Source organism: Amphiprion ocellaris, chromosome 11, assembly GCF_022539595.1.
Source record: "Amphiprion ocellaris isolate individual 3 ecotype Okinawa chromosome 11, ASM2253959v1, whole genome shotgun sequence".
NCBI classification, from domain to species: Eukaryota; Metazoa; Chordata; class Actinopteri; family Pomacentridae; genus Amphiprion; species Amphiprion ocellaris.
The window spans coordinates 7536738-7544789 of NC_072776.1; positions in this window are offsets into that span (position 1 = coordinate 7536738).

Consider the following 8052-nt stretch of genomic DNA (forward strand, 5'->3'; position numbering starts at 1 on the left):
CCAGAAAGGTTTTCTTTGAAAAAAAAATCATCATGAATTTTGGCGCAAAAAAAACGCCTTACTATACTATGTCGAAAAAAAATGCCATTTTTCAAACATGTCGTAAAAACATGCCATATGATGAAATAATGTAAATGAGGGCGTGAAAAACACTCCAGAAAGGTTTTCTTTGAAAAAAAAATCATCATGAATTTTGGCGCAAAAAAAACGCCTTACTATACTATGTCGAAAAAAAATGCCATTTTTCAAACATGTTGTAAAAACGTGCCATATGATGAAATAATGTAAAGGAGGGCCGTGAAAAACACTCCAGAAAGGTTTTCTTTGAAAAAAAAATCATCATGAATTTTGGCGCCAAAAAAACGCCTTACTATACTATGTCGAAAAAAAATGCATTTTTCAAACATGTTGTAAAAACGTGCCATATGATGAAATAATGTAAAGGAGGGCGTGAAAAACACTCCAGAAAGGTTTTCTTGGAAAAAAAAATCATCATGAATTTTGGCGCAAAAAAAAACGCCTTATTATACTATGTCGAAAAAAAATGGCATTTTTCAAACATGTTGTAAAAACGTGCCATATGATGAAATAATGTAAAGGAGGCGTGAAAAACACTCCAGAAAGGTTTTCTTTGAAAAAAAAAATCATCATGAATTTTGGCGCAAAAAAAACGCCTTACTATACTATGTCGAAAAAAAATGCCATTTTTCAAACATGTTGTAAAAACATGCCATATGATGAAATAATGTAAAGGAGGGCGTGAAAAACACTCCAGAAAGGTTTTCTTGGAAAAAAACATCATCATGAATTTTGGCGCAAAAAAAACGCCTTACTATACTATGTCGAAAAAAAATGCCATTTTTCAAACATGTTGTAAAAACGTGCCATATGATGAAATAATGTAAAGGAGGGCGTGAAAAACACTCCAGAAAGGTTTTCTTTGAAAAAAAAAATCATCATGAATTTTGGCGCAAAAAAAACGCCTTACTATACTATGTCGAAAAAAAATGCCATTTTTCAAACATGTTGTAAAAACATGCCATATGATGAAATAATGTAAATGAGGGCGTGAAAAACACTCCAGAAAGGTTTTCTTTGAAAAAAAAATCATCATGAATTTTGGCGCAAAAAAAACGCCTTACTATACTATGTCGAAAAAAAATGCCATTTTTCAAACATGTTGTAAAAACGTGCCATATGATGAAATAATGTAAATGAGGGCGTGAAAAACACTCCAGAAAGGTTTTCTTTGAAAAAAAAATCATCATGAATTTTGGCGCAAAAAAAACGCCTTACTATACTATGTCGAAAAAAAATGGCATTTTTCAAACATGTTGTAAAAACATGCCATATGATGAAATAATGTAAATGAGGGCGTGAAAAACACTCCAGAAAGGTTTTCTTTGAAAAAAAAATCATCATGAATTTTGGCGCAAAAAAAACGCCTTACTATACTATGTCGAAAAAAAATGCCATTTTTCAAACATGTTGTAAAAACGTGCCATATGATGAAATAATGTAAAGGAGGCCGTGAAAAACACTCCAGAAAGGTTTTCTTTGAAAAAAAAAATCATCATGAATTTTGGCGCAAAAAAAACGCCTTACTATACTATGTCGAAAAAAAATGCCATTTTTCAAACATGTTGTAAAAACGTGCCATATGATGAAATAATGTAAAGGAGGGCGTGAAAAACACTCCAGAAAGGTTTTCTTTGAAAAAAAAATCATCATGAATTTTGGCGCCAAAAAAAACGCCTTACTATACTATGTCGAAAAAAAATGCATTTTTCAAACATGTTGTAAAAACATGCCATATGATGAAATAATGTAAATGAGGGCGTGAAAAACACTCCAGAAAGGTTTTCTTTGAAAAAAAAATCATCATGAATTTTGGCGCCAAAAAAAACGCCTTACTATACTATGTCGAAAAAAAATGGCATTTTTCAAACATGTTGTAAAAACGTGCCATATGATGAAATAATGTAAAGGAGGCCGTGAAAAACACTCCAGAAAGGTTTTCTTTGAAAAAAAAATCATCATGAATTTTGGCGCAAAAAAAACGCCTTACTATACTATGTCGAAAAAAAATGCCATTTTTCAAACATGTTGTAAAAACATGCCATATGATGAAATAATGTAAAGGAGGGCGTGAAAAACACTCCAGAAAGGTTTTCTTTGAAAAAAAAATCATCATGAATTTTGGCGCAAAAAAAACGCCTTACTATACTATGTCGAAAAAAAATGCCATTTTTCAAACATGTTGTAAAAACGTGCCATATGATGAAATAATGTAAATGAGGGCGTGAAAAACACTCCAGAAAGGTTTTCTTTGAAAAAAAAAATCATCATGAATTTTGGCGCAAAAAAAACGCCTTACTATACTATGTCGAAAAAAAATGCCATTTTTCAAACATGTTGTAAAAACATGCCATATGATGAAATAATGTAAATGAGGGCGTGAAAAACACTCCAGAAAGGTTTTCTTTGAAAAAAGAAATCATCATGAATTTTGGCGCAAAAAAAACGCCTTACTATACTATGTCGAAAAAAAATGTCATTTTTCAAACATGTTGTAAAAACGTGCCATATGATGAAATAATGTAAAGGAGGCCGTGAAAAACACTCCAGAAAGGTTTTCTTTGAAAAAAAAATCATCATGAATTTTGGCGCAAAAAAACGCCTTACTATGCTATGTCGAAAAAAAATGCCATTTTTCAAACATGTTGTAAAAACGTGCCATATGATGAAATAATGTAAAGGAGGCAGTGAAAAACACTCCAGAAAGGTTTTCTTTGAAAAAAAAATCATCATGAATTTTGGCGCAAAAAAAACGCCTTACTATACTATGTCGAAAAAAAATGCCATTTTTCAAACATGTTGTAAAAACGTGCCATATGATGAAATAATGTAAATGAGGGCGTGAAAAACACTCCAGAAAGGTTTTCTTTGAAAAAAAAAAGTCATCATGAATTTTTGCGCAAAAAAAACGCCTTACTATACTATGTCGAAAAAAAAGTGCGATTTTTCAACATGTTGTAAAAACGTGCCATATGATGAAATAATGTAAAGGAGGCCGTAGTTTCGTATGTGGTCCATAATATGACAAAAACGTCATAGTTTAGTATGTCATCCAAAATGTCACAAAAATGTCATAGTTTAGTATGTCGTCCAAAATGTGAAAAGAAGTTCTAGTTCAGTATGTCGTCCAAAATGTTTTAAAAAAAGTCATAGTTTAGTATGTGGTCCAAAATGTGACCGAAACGTCATAGTTTAGTATGTCGTCAAAAATGTCACTAAAACGTCATAGTTTAGCATGTCGTCCACAATGTGGAAAAAAACATCATAGTTAAGTATGTCGTCCAACAAATAGAAAGAAAGGTGTACACGCAGCTCAACTGGTTGAGAGGGTGATTCATAAACAGGACTCCGTTAACGACTCAGGTTCGATTCCAGCTCACGGCCTTTTACAAAATGTGAAAAAAAATGTCGTACTTTAGTATGTCGTTCAAAATATCACAAAAACATTGTAGTTTAGTATGTCATCCAAAGCGTCACAGTTTAGTATGTTGTCCAAAATATGACAAAAATGTCATAGTTTAGTATGTCATCCAAAATGTCATAGTTTATGATGTCGTCAAAAACGTCATAGTTTAGTATGTCGTCAAAAATGTGAAAAAAAGGTCATAGTATAGTATGTTGTCCTGAATGGGGTAAAAACATCATAGTTTAGCATGTCGTCAAAAATGTCATTAAAAAGCATAGTTTGGTATGTCGTCGAAAATGTCACAAAAACATCATAGTTTAGTATGTGGTCCAAAATGTGAAAAAACATCATAGTTTAGTGTGTCATCCAAAATGTGACAAAAACGTCATTGTTTAGTATGTCGTCAAAAATGTAACTAAAAGTCATAGTTTAGTATGTCGTCAAAAATGTAACTAAAAGTCATAGTTTAGTATGTCGTCAAAAATGTAACTAAAACATCATAGTTTAGGATGTCGTCCAAAATGGAGTAAAAACGTCGTAGTGTAGAATGTCGTCTAAAATGTGGAAAAAAAGGTGTACAGGTAGCTCAACTGGTTGAGAGAGTGACTCTTTACTTTAGATTTCAATTTCACTCAATTTTATATGTAATATTTTGAAGAATCTTTCTTTAAAAATGCCATGTGGTGTTTGGTTATAGGCAGCCATGTTGATTTTAGTCCTGAAACCACAACAATGTCAACTATGATACGTGTCGGGGCGACCGTATAGCTCAACAGGTTAAGCGGGCGACCCATGTACAGAGGCTGGTCCCCGACGCAGCGGCCCGGGTTCAATTTCCGCTTGCGGTCCTTTGCTGTATGTCTTCCCCCCACTCTTCTCCCCTGTCTCTTTCTCACTGCGCCTAAATAAAGCCAAAAAAAAAAAGGCAAAACAATACTTTAAAAAAAAAAAAAAAACTATGATACGTGTCAACTATGTTATAAAAAGTCCCACAATTATATATTGACCCTCCTACAGTAGAGATTTTTTGCAGCATAAGATGGATCTGATATTTGATATGGAGCTGCCATGATTCCATATTTTAAGAATGGGGGCATAATCATGCCAATGGTGTTTATGAGTGTATGTGTGTATAGGTCTCTTTTCATAACGTGAACTCTCTTGGCTATTGTGACCCAGATCACACATATCACACCAGTCTTCACTCCACAAATGTAGTGTCTCACCTTCGGCGCTGGTGTAGAGCGATGAGTGATCATTGTAGCAAGGTGATGTGGTTTCCTGGCTTGATTGCACATTTCTAACTCATTCTTCCGACAAAGGGCATCTAGAGTCACAATCCGATGCTCCTAAGGCAGATGATTTTCTGAACTTCCTGCACCATTTCAATCTCAGGGCCCATTGTAATGGTGAGGGGAGTTAGGAGTGTTGTTTTTTTTTGTGTGTTGCATTGGGACAGGCAGCGTTTATGAGTGGAGTTGCCATTAAACACAGCTTGTTGTAGTAAGTAAGGGTTTCAGGGTTAAAATGTAAACAAACTAGCATGCCTGCTAACATGCTAGCTGGCCACATAGTTACTGTAATTCCACCTCTTGTTAATGTAGCTGTCAGTTACAATAAAAGCAATTTTCCAAATGAAGTCTAACCAATAATGCTCTCATAATTCCAAGAAACAGCAGAAGTTGTCAGAGTTAAAGCTACTATTACACCTGGAAATAGACATGTAAGTCACAAATTGTTGTTTTAAGGTTTAAGCGGATTTGCAATGGGATCAATGCTGAGGTAGTTGGCAAGAATATCCTTATTAGAGCAAAAAACATGCAATTTTGGCAAAGATATATGCATTTTAATAAAAAGTTAATCAAAATGGAAAAATGCAGTGCTAAAATCATTGGCCTCTCAAGGTCACCAGGGGTCACATACAGAATGCTTCCATGTGTAATAAAACCTTGGGCTACATATGTAGATTATATGCAGAAACTTTTATGCTTTAGTCATAAGATACACAATTGGTTTTCTTATCTTCCCCAGTAGCAGGTCTGCATCTAGCCAAGCAAAGAGTAAATCTCTGCGCTCTTCATTTGAATATAGCTCTCGAGAACGCCGTGCCCTGGCTTGTCATGGCTCTCTGGATAAATGAGCTGCTTTAAAAGAAAAATAACACATTGTCCTTTTCTCAAATGTGTTCTTTTTTTCCGTGCACATACTGATTGCCATTAATGACTGCTATAATCTGCTGCCTACTGTTTATAACGGAGCCTCTTATATTTTTCCTGGAAAGGAAAAACACATCAGATCGGAGTGTGCACACATTATAGTGCATTTATCTTGTAAGCTTTGACCTCACGGTGAAGTGCACACTGTTTGCCTCATGTGTGAACGTGACACACATGCGTTCCTGTGAGTGTGTGTGCACATGCCGCTGTGTGGCCTCAGGATAAAGGTGAGAGGCTTGAAGGGAAGGTTATGTACATGTGGGTCAAAATACAACCAATTCCCGCATCTCCTCAAATCTCCAGTCTCAGTGAAGCAGAAGCCTCCATCGGTGGTCAGATTCAACCTTTAAACATCCCACAGAGATTAAGTGATACAGCCAGTCAAAAAGTCTCCTAAGAAACCCAAGAGGGCTTATGAGGTTGTGGATACCGAAGCTGCATTTTAATGGCGTTTTCACATCTAGTCACATTTATATTTGATTCAAATGAATAATTTTACATTTTAAGAAATGCATTTATTCCCTTTCAGGCTGAGAATTACAGGAGAGGACTGACATCCCTGTTATATTTACTTGTTAAATGTACTACACAGGCAGCAGTTAGTTTTCTTAGCTATCTTCAAGACTGATAGATGGAAGCCTGTGCTGGGAGGGAACAAAACACAGCTACCTCTAAAGCTCTGTTTGTGTTTAATAGGGGTTATATACTAGAACTATTGTCCTGGCTGCAAGTTTTGCCACCTTCAGACATAGCCAGGCTCGAGTTTCACCCTTTTTCCAGCTTTTGCCAAACTAGGTGGCTACATATTGGTCACATAAACATGGCAGCATAGATTGTATGCATTAGAGTGATATCAAGCTTCTCGTCTACAGACGGATGACAATTTAAAGGAAGAGATGCTTTTGAAAGGTTCAGCACCTCTCTACAGATACAGAGTTGCAACTGAGTCAAAATATAATTGAGGGACTTTTGAAGTCCATGGGATATATCTTGCATACATTTTATTAATAGTAAAGAAATACAAAAATGGTTTTTATGTTCATTATGATCATGTCTTTACAAATTCCATAATTATTTATTATGGAAGCAATCACTTAATAAAAAAAAAAAATGACTGGATATCACTATAATGTCAACTAAATAACTGTCCGAATTAAATAACAATCACCTTCTAATTAGCTAAACAATAATAAAATTAGCTTTTTCAAAAATTATTTTGATTGTGTTCTTTTTATTAAGTTGAGATAATCATGACAGATATTTCTTTTTTGGAAATATGTCAAATTTTGTATGGAAAATAACAAATTGTATCCATGTCAGAGAAATCACTTTCAACTAAGTTCCCCATTACAAAAACACCTCTCAAGGAAGTGTGTTAATTCCAGATCACATGACCTGCTCCACATGATGTCATTTCCTCCTGAAGAAAAGACTGGCCAGACTCCAAGGCTTTCTGAGTTATTTAATATAAAGTAATGTGCGAGTCATGTTACGGTGGGGGAAGCAGGAGAACCCAAGCGCAGACACACAGAACTGGCTGACAAGTGAATAACAGAAAGATTTATTTAAACAACAACTGAACCAATACATTAATGGGGAACTGAACTGGGGGAACAGAACAAAACCAACTACTAAAACTCCATTAACTCCATGAATACAAAAAACGGAAGTTTACAAAACTGAACTGAAGTAACAAAACTTAACTGGGTAGGGGTACTCACAAGATGGGGAAACTGAAAACCGAGGGGGAAAACAGGCTGGGGAAAATCCATGAACAGATCAGAGCAAATGGAGTCCAAGAAGGGGAAATCCAGGAGGAGGGAGAGCAGCAGAGTCCATGGGGCTGAAGTAGTCTGGAGGTGGCAGGCTTGGTGGGGAGAAACAAAATCCAAGAAGGGATGTGAATCTATGATCCAGCAGGGAGTGACTGGAATCACAGAGCTTAAATGGGTGGAGGTGAGGTGGAGAACAGGTGAATGGTGTGAACTAATTACTGCAGGTGACACTCATTGTAGCAATCAGCAAAACAGAGTGCAGGCAGGTGAAGCAGGGAGAGCAAGAGGGCGAGAGACAGGGAGAGAGAGACAGGAGGGAGAGAAGACAGACAGAGGGAGCCAGAGAGAGAGACAGGTCAAAACAAACAGATGAGGAACAATGGGAGAAAGAAGGAAAAAGAGAAAAGGAGGAAGAAGGGCAGAGGCTGGAGCAGGATCATAACAAGTCAAGTGTGGATTTATCACATATCAACAGGTTTACTACAATATCCTTATAAATAACTTTCAATTTCAATTTTACTCAATTGTATACATAACATATTAGAAGAATCTTTCTCTAAAAATGCCATGTGGTATT